Below are 15,445 nucleotides of genomic sequence, written 5' to 3'. Positions count from 1 at the left end.
CTGGCATTCTGTGTTGATGAATGTGGCGGGCTGACGGCTCAATGTGCTTACCTAACAGGAGCTGCTCTACTGTCACACTGAATTTCTCAGTCTCTCTCTCACCTCACTCGTGTCTTTTTTCGGAGGTAGTAAGGAGAGTGTTGCACCTGGCTAGACACTGCAGCCTCCTCACTCTTTCTCAAAGGTTGATGGAGCTGCCTCCCAATACACACTAATCACCAAGTAATTGCTTGATAGGTGGCTAAGGTCAGCTTGGATGACCAGTGCAGCCCTTTTGGATGAGGGAATCAGGTTGGTCTAAATTTCTTGTAGCTGTATGTTGTCTTCTATTTAGAAACCCCTTTTGGAATCATTGCTCATATCTTAACACACTCGACACCCGCCTCTTACAGTATGGAAATGGTGAAGTTGCAGCACACAGGCTATCCTTGGTTTCTTCATGTTGTTCTGTGGAGGTGTTTGAAGTGGTTAGCATGAGCCTGGTGTTAAAATAGTGTTTTTTTTTCTCAAGAGCATGTGGTGGACAGCCAGAGACACTGACAGACTGAGAGGCGGACTGAAATCATGAAAGCGAAGCGCTTGTCTTTGATGTCAGCCAGCTTCCAAAGGGCCACGGTGGTCGGAGGGGATTGAGGTTTCAGCTCGGGATTTGGGGATTGTCATGTCAGAAAGGTCTCACTGGGGCTGGGTGTGTGTCAGCGCATGCATATTCACATTCTAAGACTACGACCAGGCAACTATAGAAGGAAAGGCCAATTTGTTTTGGTCATGATCCAAATCACCCCATGTTGCTCACATATTATAACCCTCAACTCCAGGAGCATGGAAGTGATCTTGCGTTCATACGTTTGTGCGTGTGATGGCCACATTCATTGTCTGTCCCCGTGGAAATTCCAGAGTTACTGAAGGGATTTCAAAATCAATGTAAGCTATTCATACACGGATCTAATCCTCAGATTTACTGGCATTTAATCTGTGGTTATGTCAGGGCTCTGATGGCTCTAATGCCGTCAAGCAGATGTCCCTGCTCAGCCACCCAGGTTAAGCTGCACCTGGTCACACCATTGAGCCCTAGCAATAGGTGGCCCACTGCACATTTCATCTTCTCCTCAAGTGGCAACTATTGTATGAAAACATGCATCAGTGTCACGGTGCATCTAAAAGAAAATCAAGCCAAATGTGTACATCAAACATCTATGACCCCCAAAATCCTCTATAGTTGACTTTGATCATGGCGTGTCTATAAATGTAATGTGCTTATCTGGATGGTTGTCGTGTGTATTTTTGTATTTTTACAGTATGCTCTGCTGGCTGTGCTGTTGAACAGTACTGAGATTGCACACATAAAAATACTTCATTCACTGCACACCTGGTGTTATTTTCAAATTCAAAAACAGACCATTTCACTTCAAAATGCAAGCAGAATTCAGGAGGCGTATTGCATCAGAAGCAGGGAATGCATAATAACAAACGGTATCATTTTGTACATCTGGTAAATATCATGGGATGTTGCCTTGTTTTGTACCAGCTTTGTCATCAAGAAATAATTTAAGAAACCAGCCACAGCCTCCTTTTTAAGAAAAGTACCTTCATTCACATGAATAAACTTAAGTAATTGATGGATGATAATTGACTACAATGAGCAGTTTTCTTGAAAAAGACACAATTCTACACTACACTATTTCCACAAAATGGTTAAATTGGATTTTTACACCCCGTAAATGACTGCAGGCACACATGCAGGACATACTGTAAATACATACAGTGGTGTGAAAAAGTGTTTGCTCCCTTCCTCATTTCCTGTTCCTTTGCATGTTTGTCACACTTAAGTGTTTGGGAACATCAAACCAATTTAAACAATAGTCAAGGACAACACAAGTAAACACAAAATGCAATTTGTAAATGAAGGTGTTAATTATTAAAGGTGAAAAAAAATCCAAACCATCATGGCCCTGTGTGAAAAAGTGATTGCCCCCTAAACCTAATAACTGGTTGGGCCACCCTTAGCAGCAACAACTGCAACCAAGCGCTTACGATAACGTGCAATGAGGCTTTTACAGCGTCCTGGAGGAATTTTGGCCCACTCATCTTTGCAGAATTGTCCTAATTCAGTTACATTAGAGGGTTTTCGAGCATGAACGGCCTTTTTTAAAGGTCATACCACAACATCTCAATAGGATTCAGGTCAGGACTTTGGCTAGGCCACTCCAAAGTCTTCATTTAGTTTTTTCTTCAGCCATTCGGTGGTGGACTTGCTGGTGTGTTTAGGATCATTGTCCTGCTGCAGAACCCAAGTTCGCTTTCAGCTTGAGTACACGAACAGATGGTCGGACATTCTCCTTCAGGATCTCTTGGTAGACAGCAGAATTCATAGTTCCTTTTATCACGGCAAGTCTTCCAGGTCCTGAAGCAGCAAAACAGCCCCAGACCATCACACTACCACCACCATATTTTACAGTTGGTATAATGTTCTTTTTATGAAATGCAGTGTTCCTTCGACGCCAGATATACTTGGACACACACCTTCCAAAGAGTTCCACTTTTGTCTCATCGGTCCACAGAATGTTGTCCCAAAAGTCTTGGGGATCATCAAGATGTGTTCTGGAGAAATTGAGACAAGCTTTGATGTTCTTTTTGCTCAGCAATGGTTTTCTCCTTGGAACTCTGCCATGCAGGCCATTTTTGCCCAGTCTTTTCCTGATGGTGGAGGCATGAATGCTGACCTTAACTGAGGCAAGTGAGGCCTGCAGTTCTTTGGACGTTGTTGTGGGGTCTTTTGTGACCTCTTGGATGAGTCGTCGCTGCGCTCTTGGGGTAATTTTGGGCGGCCGGCCACTCCTGGGAAGGTTCACCACTGTTCCATGTCTTCGCCATTTGTGGATAATGGCTCTCACTGTGGTTCGCTGGATTCCCAAAGCTTTGGAAATGGCTTTATAACCCTTTCCAGACTGATAGATCTCAATTACTTTCTTTCTCAATTGTTCCTGAATTTCTTTGGGTCTCGGCATGATGTGTAGCTTTTAAGGATCTTCTGGTGGACCTTACTGTGTCAAGCAGCTCCTATTTAAGTGATGCCTTGATTGTGAACAGGTGTGGCAATAATCAGGCCTGGGTGTGGCTAGAGAAATTGAACTCAGGTGTGGACAACCACAGTTATAGTATGTTTTAACAAGGGGGGCAATCACTTTTTTCACACAGGGCCATGATGGTTTGGATTTTTTTTCTCCTTTAATAATAAACACCTTCATTTACAAATTGCATTTTGTGTTTACTTGTGTTGTCCTTGACTTTTGTTTAAATTGGTTTGATGTTCAAACACTTAAGTGTGACAAACATGCAAAGGAACAGGAAATGAGGAAGGGGGCAAACACTTTTCACACCACTGTACATACACCCCACAAGTCTGTGCAGTATTAAAATGTGCATTGAAATGTAGCAGATTGCGTGTGTGTGTTGCGTTTCTGGGTATTAAAGAGAGTAAATGCAGGGAATCTCTCGCTGTGCGGATGCTGAATGTGAAATGTCAATGTTATTGAACAGGTGCTGTGATGTTTTTATTTCCAAGCTCTTGTCAAGCAAGGCAGAGAAGAGAGGGCTCATGGTGTGTGTGTGTGTGTGCGTGTGTGTGTGCGGTATGAGTGCCTAGATCTGTGTGTATCCAGAGAGGTTTATTGAGAAGAGGGGGAAATGAATACTGTCTTACAATAAATGATCACAATCTCTCATAGAAAATGTTAACTGCGCAGTGAGGGGTAATATTATTTTTTGTGCACCTTCTTTCAGTGGCTACGTTCACCATGTGTTCAACATGATGCCTAATATGGCTTCCGTTTTCACCCATGCATACACCTCTACTGTCAAGCTGTTATCACCTTGTTTGTTCCATTTGCACATCATTTATGTTTTGTTTTTTTTCCCCTGTCCTCTGTGTGTGTCTTCCCCTTCAGTTTTTCTCTTGCAGACTGTCGTTGTGTCAATACTTGTTGAGAGGCAGTGTGGCAGTGAGCTAGGAGGTGAATGCAGTCAAGGTTAGTCAACAATGCTTAGTGACACTGGAGCGCTTACTAACACTGTTTTTTTTCCTCTGCCCTATTTCCCCATCTCATATCCCCCCCAACAATTCTATTCCTGCCCCAACCAATGGACCTTGATCATGTTCTCTACCTGCCCTTGGTGCTCTCAACCTTATTCCGTTCCATCATCATCCTCACCACTCTATCTCTCATTGTGCTTTGCCTTCTCCCCCCCATCTTTCCTGCTACTTTCTGTTCCAGTGGAGAGAACAGCTCAAGCCTGTCGGCACTCATTCATCCCTCAGCTGCTAACTCATGCTAACCCACTCCTGTGTTTGTGTCTGGATGCATTATTTCCTCCATCCTGCATATTTCCAGCATCATTATGTTTTAGCATTACCTACGCACACCTGTCTCCTTTCTTTTGCAGCCAGTGCAATGCTGTCTTTAGCGACATGATGCCCTTAAGCTGCCAATCTACCAATAATTTTTATCGCGATTTCACTTCTGACGTTGCACTTTTAAATCCAATGTGATTTTAACGCATGTGATGTTATTATTTGGGGTCTTTCCATTTATGCTTTCCTCTCCTGCCATTTATTAAAAAAAAAAAAAAAATTGTGAGAGCAGCGCATATCTGAATGTCCAAAACGGCGGCGGACCACGAAATGGAAGGGGGGCTGCAGTTCAAAGCCGACTAGAAGGTTACTTAATTAGTTTGGTAATTGGCTCCTGCTGCTGATGTGTGCAGGAACAGGGAGAGCACTACAACTTGCACTCCCTCACTCAGTCTTTCCTTCCCTCACATGCCTCGTCCATCTTTCCCTCCACCTATCCCTCTCTACAAGCTGACCTAAGGAGCTAATACTGCTCCAAGCATCCCCTGTCTATCCCGTACTGTTCCTATTCTAAAGTCAATTAGCATGCTGCATGTTGGGTTTCCATTCTGCTTAATGTCGAATATGAAAGACGGCCTATCTCTCATTTCCCCAGTCTCTCCCACTTGTTCGCTATCTTCAACACACACACACACACACACACACACACACACACGCACACGCGCGCACACACACACGCACACACACGCGCATATATGTTAGATGCCTCATGTATTATACACAATATGTGCATCCAAACAAGCAATTTGCAGAATTTCCAGCTCACCACTTCTGAGTAGTAATTATCTGTGTGTCCACAACAGCCTAATGTGAAACACACTTCCATGCTCAGTTGATTCATAAGTCCAAACAATAAAGACAAAGAATGGCGGGCTTGCCATGTAATCAAATATGACACCTAACATATTATTCTCAGATTTCAGCACAATATCTCCTCACCAGAGTCATCAAAGAGACAACTATTTTTCTTATTTTATTGCTGTTGTAATAATGTATGGTAGGGTTTAAATCTCTTGTATTAAATCGTAATAATAGTTTAACCATTTTTTTTAAATGACCTTGGTTTAGTTTTAATTGCGAGAGGTATAGTTTTTTTTTTTGTGTGGATTGTTTACAACAAACCCCTAGATTTAATGACTTCGGGGATCTGCACTAGTGAGGCTATCCTAATATATATTCTGGCTAATAAGCAAGCTTCCCACCTTCCTACCTAGTCCCATTCATTTCCATTTTGTACCTTTTTAAAAAGCCATAAATGAAGCCGGCATGCATTAGTAAATGTAGCTGTCTCTGGTTGCAAGACTGCTGCCAAGCTTTTTATCTACTCCCACAGTTGAGCGGTTGATTCTGAACACTGTAGGGGTTGGAAGGCCAAAGCACAGCTAAGTGGCTCCTCTTGACCTCAGCACTGATCTCCCAACTGTCTCTGCTCCGACTGCACACAGACTGATTTTACCCATTCGCTCCCACAAAAACAGTCTAATCTCATAACACAGCCTCATCACCCGGTCTGTGTGCTGTCTTTTTGAATAACGCATCCTTTCCTCACCGCACCCTGTGCTGTACATTTGTCTTTGAGATTACTTTTCTGTGCTATTATTCATGCCACATTGAAAAAGGAATGTGAGGAAAGCTAGATGAAATAATTCAAGATGTGAAAAATTAGCTTGAATGACTTGAGAATCTTCCTCTGACCTATAATGGATGTGCTTATTCTAGTTATCACTATATATATCTGTAAACTAGATGGCTGAATCATTATCTTACACACTGAGAGCAGCCATGTGTGACCACAGCAGAGTAATTGATTTCTGAATAAGCATTGGTACTGGAGGGGGGAAAAAGATACAGCTTTGTGTTTGGGCCATTGCGCCATTTTGAGCATCTTAATACGCGTGTCATGAATTATAGTGTAGGGAGTTAATTTTTTGTTTTACTCATTCTAAGCCTCTGCTTCCCCACTTCGCCTCCTCTTTTAGCACAGCACAAAGCTGCACCTCCACTCCCTGTCCATAGGGTGGCAGTGTATGGAGGTGAGACAGCCATGTGCTCTGTGTGAAATGGAGCAGTCACTGGCTATTTGAGCAGATTAGCTTGGAGACAGTAACCACACAGGAATCCCACCCCAACCGCCACTCTCTCTTTTCATTTCATGATCATGGACCCCATTTGCTTTGCTGACTGCCGATGACTTTAAAAGACAGTTTCACCCTGCTGGAATAAGGTTTTACTAACTGCTACCAGAGCTAAACATCAGACACATGTACTGTTTGTTTATCTTGCTTTGTCTTTGTTCACAAAAAGGATTTGCCTGAAATGTAAACTTCCTCTTTTCACCACAGCCTGCGCTCTGTCTCTCTGTGGCCCTCTTGGAAATACAGTCTCATTCCTTAGAGTCTGTTCTTAGTGCAGCCATGGCAGGCTAAACTTCTCTTTTATTCAGATGAATGAGGCCCTGTTTTGCCTGGAGAATCAGATAGACACAGACAGTCCATGTGAGAGCTTGAAGAATGTCTGTGGAAAATCAGGAGCTCAGTGAAATAGCATCTAAGTTATTACACGTGTGCAATTGTTTGCGTCTGTTTTCACTTTCTCTACGTGTGAGTTTATGGCCATACAGAGTTGTTTTTTTCTGGTTAATAAGCATCTTAGAGATGTTCTTTTACCTTAGATTTGTTTTTCATTTCAGCAAGCTGTGATCCAAAATGGTTGACAGTGTGAGCTTCTATTAAAAGCAGTTTTATATACTGTCTCTGCAAATGATCAATCAGGTTTGGCTGTATTTTAAAAAAGAGAAAATGCTGTGATTTCTCTCACTAACATTTGATCAATTAGTCTGCCAGGTGGTAGATACCTCCATCTGGAATAAGGTTTAGTTACATTCATTTATATATATATATATATACATACACACAAACACTATAGTTTTACCAAATGGCTGTTGCAAGCAAGTTTTACCCTCTTGAGTAGCTTGTGTAGCTTGGCAAAGACATTAGACATATGTAGCCTACAAGTGTCTTGGTTTTCAGAGTGTTGCGAGGCTGCCAAATGTGACTGTGAATAGCTATGTAAACAAGATAGCTATGTGAGGCTAGACTGATTGCCTAAAGTGAAATACCATTCCTTGGCTTCCTTCACATTTTTACAACTGTTAATGATCGCAAATAAAGGCTCACTAGGTAGCAGGTTAATTACTAGCTGTCTGTTTGGATTGTCTCCAGAGTACATCTTGATTTCTGACATCTTTTATCACCATAATAGGGCTGTTCACTTGTGCAGAGAAAATGTGTAACCTCTATTCTTTTAAAGGTTTTTTTTTTTTTTTTTTTTTTGGTTAATGAAATTTTACTCTGTCGAGTACTTTTCTTTTTACCTAAAGCAATAGTCCTTGAATCTTCATATCCACAAGCGTGTAGTTAACCATATTTAGTTGAGTAATTTTCTAACTTTGTTGGGAGATTGGAGAGGATTGTTTTATTGCTTCCCCTTCTCTCAACCCCCTCCAGGCAAAGTCTGTGTTTTAATTAGTCGTGTAAGGCCCTATTTTCCCTTTAGATTCCCCCAACTTGTAAAATGCTCTCTTAAGAATCCATGAAGGCTAAAAGGGGCAATGAATGATTTGAAGTCAGCTTTTTTTCTTGCTTGCCTGCCAGCAGTGAAGGGGGAGTCCTATCAGCACTTGCCGTCAGTATGAGGAACAGTAACTTCAAGCAGCAGTCACACAGAGTCTTTGTTCTTTATGGATTTAGTACGTGTGGCGAAGAGAGAGTCGCTGCTTTAAAGCCTCATCTGGAAAAGCAGTGTTCAAGTTTTTAATATGAGAAGAACAGCTCCTGTAGATAATACCTGCCTGAGAATGGGGAAAATTGGTTCAATCTAACATCCGTTTTTTTCCTCCTAGTATTATGTTTTGGCAGCGGGGAAGTTAGCTTGTTACACTGTAGAGATTTAGTCACGTGTTAAAGTCGAGCTTTTGAAGTACAACCGCCACAACCTAACCCTCCTTTTGGTTTACAAGTCTGTTTTCTTCTCTCAGTCCCTTTTTTCCTTCAACTTGTCTGCTCATCCCTGGTGAATGTATTAAATGAAGTTACTAGATATGAGTGCTTAAGAGGCCAAGGCCTCTGAGGCTTGCCAAGTCTCTCACAGGCTTGGCTCAGTCATCCATGTCGCTTTTTTCTGTTGTTTCAGCTACTGGCTGACTTACTTGTAACGCCGAGGACTTTCTCTCTTTCTCACTTGCTCTCTGTGTTTGCTGCCTCTCTGAGTGGCTTGTTTTTCCCCCAGTGTGGAGAAAGCAGGCTAAAGCAAACAGTATGTGTCAGCCACAGCTTTTGTTAAGTATTCATTTTTAATGAGTGTAAGTGGCTACAGAATCCTATAAACCATAAATGGAGTAGTCAGACTGAGGAGGGGGCCGTGTTGGCCTTTGATTCAGTAGCTGTCTTGCAGACTTTTTGTTTAGTAACACTTGTACTAATTATGTTTGATGTGGATGAAGAAAACATATTTCAAAATGATCGTTTGTGTTGCTTTATTGTGCCATTTTTTTTTCCTTCTCATACGCCCCCTCTGGTTTGTTAGCTCGTATAAGGAATTGTTCTCCTTTTTTAATAATCTTTAGGAAAAAGACTGTTGCGGGAAAGTGTCATTTTCTCTCTCGAGCAGCACGCAGCTCTGTTAGATTTAATTTCCTCTGAATTCAGAAAGAGGCACCATGTAACCAGTTTTTGTTCTGTCGGGATCGAAGGCACTGTAGCTGTAGAAGGGGGTGCTCAGGGAAAAAGTATTGTGATGGGCCGTTTGAATGCTGAACAGAATTGAATAGACACAGCTTCCCAGATACATGCTTAGGCCTGTAGAATGTGGAGTGCTTTGCTTGTAACTGCACCGGTTGTCTCCTTTCATTATCGGTTAATGGTGCCCAACTTGACAGAGCCATGTGATAAACAGAGGAGCTGTGAAATCCTGGAGGTGGAGTTCTCGTCTGCCTGATAATGGGATCTCATCTGCCGGGGAGGGGAGCCTGCCCCACCAGCCATTCCAGCTTTGCTCTGCACTGCCTTCAGAGAGGATTCACTGCACTCACCCTTCACTGTTGTCTTGGCCCAACTTAAGCCTCACAAACGTACTGCAAATGTTGGCTGGCTTCTTCTTGTGTAACGCATGATAGAATAATTTTTGGAGCATGAAATATCATTGTGTTCCCTTTTTTTGCACTTTGATTGAGCATCAGAAAAGGAGAGCGATGTGCATGTCTGCCTCTATCAATCTTGGATCCTCTGGATGTTTGTGTAACGCAGGAAAGGCGGCAGACTGTGTGTAAATATCATAAACATTGACCTTGTGAAATGTATACATACTGTGATAAGGGAGGAGCTGTGGCCGTGTGGTGTTAGGTTACTATGTGCAGAGGGAGTACGACTTCTCAGGACAGTTGCCTCAGGAGCTGGAAAAGGTTTTTTTTACCAGCACTTTGTTGAGCACCCCCACCCTCTGCTACTGAAGCTACGACCAACATAGCACAATGAAAGACCCCCCTACACACCCCCCTCAACTCAATTGCTATTGATCCTCACTGCCTGTCTCTACTGCTGCCCGTGTTTGGCTTTAGTGCAAAAAGAGCCCAATGCTTAAACTATTTGCTTTAGTTAATTGGATTTTGACAGTTATCCAATATCATGTTCAAGACAATAAAAATGGGTCAAGCTACTTGCTCAGTAAAATGGAAATTATCCTATTAATTTAGAACTTAATGCCGTCCATCTTTGTTTTCACACTCCTCTCATGTGAGGGAGATTTCTTTTCATTGGTATCATTAAAATAAAGAGAAAACAAACCATAATGTATTTTCATCCACAAAACAAGTACTGAGACCTTGGAAAATAACCAGGACAACATTTGGTGATGTACAGGATAGCCATTTAAATCAGCTTCCCAAATATTGCTAATGAACTATTCACATTATCAACCCCGCTTGTTTCTGCCTTTTTAATGGGTGGGGTGACTAATTAATTCATTATCCAAAAATGCAAATGAGCTCCACAAGCCTGAGCAGCATTCAGTCAGCCTTCCTCTTGTGCAGTTTCCAGCAGATGCTAATGTTTTGAGATATAAATCGGCGACCTGCATTTAAGAACATCATTCCATGTATTTATTAATCACTGCAACGTGTCATTGCTGTGTGGTTTTACGCAGATGGAGAAATGTAGTGTGCTATTAAGCCATTATTAACAAGGCACTTCTACTATCTTTCACGGCTTTTCATTGTCTCGCTTTAGTGTTTCAGTCACATTCCAATAAGCGTTACCATTGATCGGTTGATGATGGTAAGTCGGGCCACTTTGGCTGTCGTGCATCTTGCTTCCTGATGCAGTTGCAAGCAAACACACGCAGGGTGCGCTCAGCGTTTCCCTACGGGGCTGCCATCAATCAACAGCCCCATTGGCGTCCCCCCGAACCACCACCACCCCTTTGTCCCTGACGATTATTTGAATCCAGTCCATGTTTTTGTTTCGCTCGGATTTTTTTTTTTCTCCTCTTTTTGACTGTGGTCGGGGTAATTCTCCTTCACTAGTGTCTGGATAAAGAAAGACTAGGTCAGCCATGTGGATGCGTCTGTTGAACAGCTGAAGAGGAGGAGGGGAGGAGAACGGGGGGTTACAGAGACGGAGAGCGCGATAGGCAGAGCGTAGAGTGTGTGTGTGTGTGCATAGGAAAGAGAGAGAAGAGGGGGGAGAGAGAGAGTGCGCGCGCGCATGTGTGCGTGTGTGTGTATGTGTGGAAAAAGGAAGCGGAGCCTGTAAACGGCGAACTCGCTGGTTTCCTACCCCTCGAAACAACTACCAGCGCTGTGTTACTTTTCATGTGGACACTATCATCGACAGCAACAACAACACGGCCAAAGGGAATAGAAGCCGTTTCGAGGGGGACCAGCTAACGTTATAGTGCCTTTGCTCGGCGATTTCGGACGCAAACAGTAAATCAGTAAAGTGAAACCGTCTTTTGTTGAAACAAGTGCTCGCCTGAGCCCCTCCGTGCAGGCAGCGGGTTTAAAAGAAGAAAAAAAACACGTGGGGGGTAAAAAGTGTCCGTGTTCACCTCGTTTTGTCCCGGTTCTTGGATTTGCCACAGCTGGCTTAAGTTTGGTGGGCCATCTCGGTCAAGGATCGCGTTTTGAAGTTGTTTGCAGCAGTCTCTGGGACTCCCAAGAATCACCAGACTGGCGGGTGAGTAGTTGAATACAAAAAAAGATTGAAAGACGGTTGTGGTTGGAGGAGGAGGAGGTGGGGGCCGCGGACAGGGAGAGCAATGTGTGTGTGATAAAGAAACGGAACTTGGTATATAGTGATGAATTAAGCCGGATGACACTCAGTTTGAGCTAAAAAGATCCTCATTTTGTTTATACCCCGGAGTAGGAAGCATGTGTGACCTCGAGTCAAATGTTTTTGAAAGTTGGCAGCATTGTTGTAAAACTTCTCTCTCTCTTTCTCTCTCTCTCTCGCTCTCTCTCTCTCTCTCTCGACTATGTGTAGCAGACCAGTAGGCAACCTCCATGACCTGGCCAGCCTGTAACAAGGCTTCAGCAGCTAATGGGTTTAAAGTCAGACTAATGAAGTAAACAACACGAGAGCTTAAATGGCAACATTGCTGCCCAGGAAAAATGCATCAAAGATGTAAAAACTACTTGTGCATGTGTATTCGAGCAATCAATCAACTTCAAGGAAAGAAAAGTTGCATTTTGACAGGTAAAAAAATGTTGATGGATCTTGATGAGTCAGTGGCATACATTTTCACGGGTGGGATTTCCCCAAGTTTCTCATAAAAAGGATTGGCTGTTGGATTTACAGCCTTGCTTGTGTCATAAATTGATAATTGGACTGTAATAATGGAAAGAAGTTGAGTATTTTTGAAAGAATGGGAAGGGACTGTGTGCGGGAGGCCGGCTGAACCAGCAAACTGTTGAAGGACCACCAAATTAACTTGACTTACCCCCTTCAGCACCCCAGAGGCTATGAACTCTGGCCTAAGCACATGCAGCTCTCACCGTGGGGGGGGGGAAAAGGGGGGAGATCAGTGCCTGTTGTTGAAAAGAGCAAGGGGGGGGCTGGTGGTGTGTGTGTGTGTTTAGGAGGGGGGCATTTTAGGATTTGAAAGCAGACTACAGTTATTTGTCTGAAAGGCGGCTTATCTAATGTTTTCCAGTTACAGTAGAAGGGGGAGGAGGGCTTGTTTACTTAAATCACTGTAAAATTGGTCATAGGAAGTCTTCATGTGACTCCAGTCAGAAGCTAAATCCAAAGTTGATGTGGCCACATAAGCACAAAGAAAGCTTCAGCCCTGAAACAAGATACAAATCGAGGAAGGGGGGAAGCCGTGATTGCCTTCAATCTCCGCCATATAAAAACAATCCCTTCCTGAAATCCTCCCCCTGCTGTTGCATTTTTCACTGAGCTATTACACGGACTCAGATGTTACATTGCTAATTGTGAGGAGCTAATCTCCACCATGCCCAGCTTCCTGTGGCACATTTTTTGTCCCCCTGCTAGCTGAGAAGTGACCTCTAGCTTAATGATTCAGATGTGATTAATCCACTTGAGTGGGATGACACTGCATGCGCTAATGTATGGCACAAGCACTGCAGATAATGGAACATAAAGGACATTTGCTTCGCCTAAAAATGGTTTAAACATGTGAGGCTCATTCAGTTTTAAAAGTCATGTGAATGAGACGTTGTATTTAAGTCATGAGGTGCAATTATAGTTAAAAAGTTAACAGTGGTTGTGTTTCTTAGTGTTCCTGTAAATCACAACGCTTAACTGCCAGTTGGTGCTCTCTAATCTTAAGAGGGAGTGATCTTTGATTTTAGATGTCCTTAAATAATGGGAGTGTGAAGACTTTACAGACAACACGCTTTGCTTCTTCCCTTTGTATTGATGATTTTTAGGTGATGTCACTTGTCATATGAGTTTATTTGCGCCACCAATATTGGCTGACACTTAGGCTTTTCTCTTCTGGTTGATTCATAGAGCTTTTAGACCATAAATGTCTTTTCTGTTTGGTGATCACTGAATCGAGTGATAGGCCTGTCTCTGAAATGGTAACCAGCAGTGTGACAGAAATCATTTTGGTTATGTGGGAAACATGCACTATCATGGGGGAAAACTTGTCTTTCTGAACACATTTAGAAAAGGCATCTTCCTCAGTTCCCCAGAGGTTACGATATCCATTTAGTTTCACTACTTGTGGAGTGTATGATGGAGGAAGTGGTCAGACCTCTTAATGGAGTTGTACACAAGAGCCCAAATTGTTCTGCAGTGTAGGATTTGTATGGGAGCACTGAGGGTTTCACGGTAAGACTGCTATCAGATGAGAGTATAGCAGACTCCTAAGCTTAATTATGTACACACAACCATACCGCTGTCGGTATCATTTCACATCATCTCTATTTGCAGTGCTACATACCAGTGTTTGTAGGAAATTAAATCTGATGTGCAATTTGATCTGCGTCTGAGTCTGCAGTCTGCGTTGTTGATTCTTGTAAACCAAGGGAATCATAGTAGTGGTGTGAGTCACCCCCCCCCCCCCCCTTTCATAAACACAAGTCTCACCGTTGACAAGGTACAGAGAGCAAGTAAACATTCAGCTCACATACAGACGCGTGTATGAGTGTCACCTCTGAGGAATCTGAGGGGCGATATCCGGATCAAAGAAGCAGTTTCCGACCATACAGAGAGAGAGATGCTTCATAGAGTGAGGCTGTAAGGGCTGTCTAGCTGCTCAGAGGCGGCTGAATGTTTGACAGGGCATTGGAAAAACGTTATTTAATCTGCTCGCATGATGGCCCTCACTGGGATTGCAGCACGCTGCGTCTCTGCCCCCTTTTTTTTTTCTCCCTGTGTCAGGATGATGGCAGTAGCTGGCTGGTAGAAAAACACAGGTTGTCCATGTGTTGTTTTTTTTTAATGGCGTGATGTAATGCTTAAAGAATTGGAGAAATTGTAATTGATGCAATGTTGGCGGGCCTCTAATTGTCTTTCTAATGAGTAAGTCTGCTGGGGTCTTGATGTCTTTTCCATTGGGGTACTATTCTGAATGACTCAACTGTATCTCATTGTAATTACGAATAAATGACCCAATTGTTATTAAAATAAGCTGCATAAATGAAAACAGATGTGATGTTTGACCCATTGAAAACAAACCGATCAGATAAACGTAGGTAAATAACAACTCTGGCTTTTTGCTTGTGTGAATGTGGCTTAACTGCATTATATCTCAGCCACATAAAAGGTATGGCTCGCAGTTACCCTCCCACTTTTGACCCCAACAATACCAAAATGCAAAAGCCGCGGTGTCATAAAGCCAGGCGGAAAATCAATAAGAAGTCATGGCTTCCATACCATTGTTGGTATCATTTCCATCTCCCTATACAGAAGCAGACTCATGGTTTTTGAGCAGTGATGATAAATCTTTTCAAGGTCTGGTTGATTCTTTAGACGAGTTTCATTTCTAAATGGAACAAGCCAGCTCGCCACTTCCTGAACTATTGTCCTTGCAGATAGTGGTTCACCAGTCACACATTTATAATACATTAGCCACTGATTGACATACATGAAACAGTGGAAGCACTGCTAAGGAGGCAGTACCCTCTGGTGGGTGACTACTGAAATAGAGGGATGAAGGACCGGAGAGGTGCTTTGATTGTTCATAGAAAAATTCCATCTAATTTGTTTTGTGCACAGAGGAAGAAGCTGATATGTTTAATTAACATCAACCTCGGGAGCCAACGATGAGTGAGAAATTGGGATAATTGAAAATAGGCCCTGTCTCCTTTCCCCCCGCACTCTGTCTGTACATCCGTAAAGCAGCTGAGCCCATCGGAGGGCACTTTCACACATGTTAAGTGGGGGGACATCTGGCCTCGTTAATTCAGTGCATGGTCATAAAGTGGAATGGCGGTCCCCACAGGGCCGCTTGCTCCGAACACCGTCAGATAGAGCCTGTGTGTCCTCACTGCCTCCTCGTCCTCCCTGT

At 43.0% G+C, this 15,445-nt stretch overlaps 1 protein-coding gene across 3 annotated transcripts in view; it reads left to right on the top strand.

The window, feature by feature from the left end:
• Window positions 1-15,445, top strand: part of rerea (arginine-glutamic acid dipeptide (RE) repeats a) — a 133,174-nt gene that overhangs the window by 22,466 nt on the left and 95,263 nt on the right. For 2 of the 3 annotated variants that reach the window (XM_078254811.1, XM_078254809.1), the window contains exon 1: window positions 10,991-11,640. The gene's annotated coding sequence lies outside the window, so the exon portion shown is untranslated. Of the gene's footprint in view, window positions 1-3,947; window positions 4,029-10,990; window positions 11,641-15,445 lie in introns of those variants that run through there. The other variant, XM_078254810.1, reaches the window with a different exon arrangement.

Source organism: Sander vitreus, chromosome 7, assembly GCF_031162955.1.
Source record: "Sander vitreus isolate 19-12246 chromosome 7, sanVit1, whole genome shotgun sequence".
In the NCBI taxonomy this organism is placed as follows: domain Eukaryota; kingdom Metazoa; phylum Chordata; class Actinopteri; order Perciformes; family Percidae; genus Sander; species Sander vitreus.
Note: the sequence above shows the minus strand (reverse complement) of the source record. Positions and strands in the feature narration are given on the sequence as shown.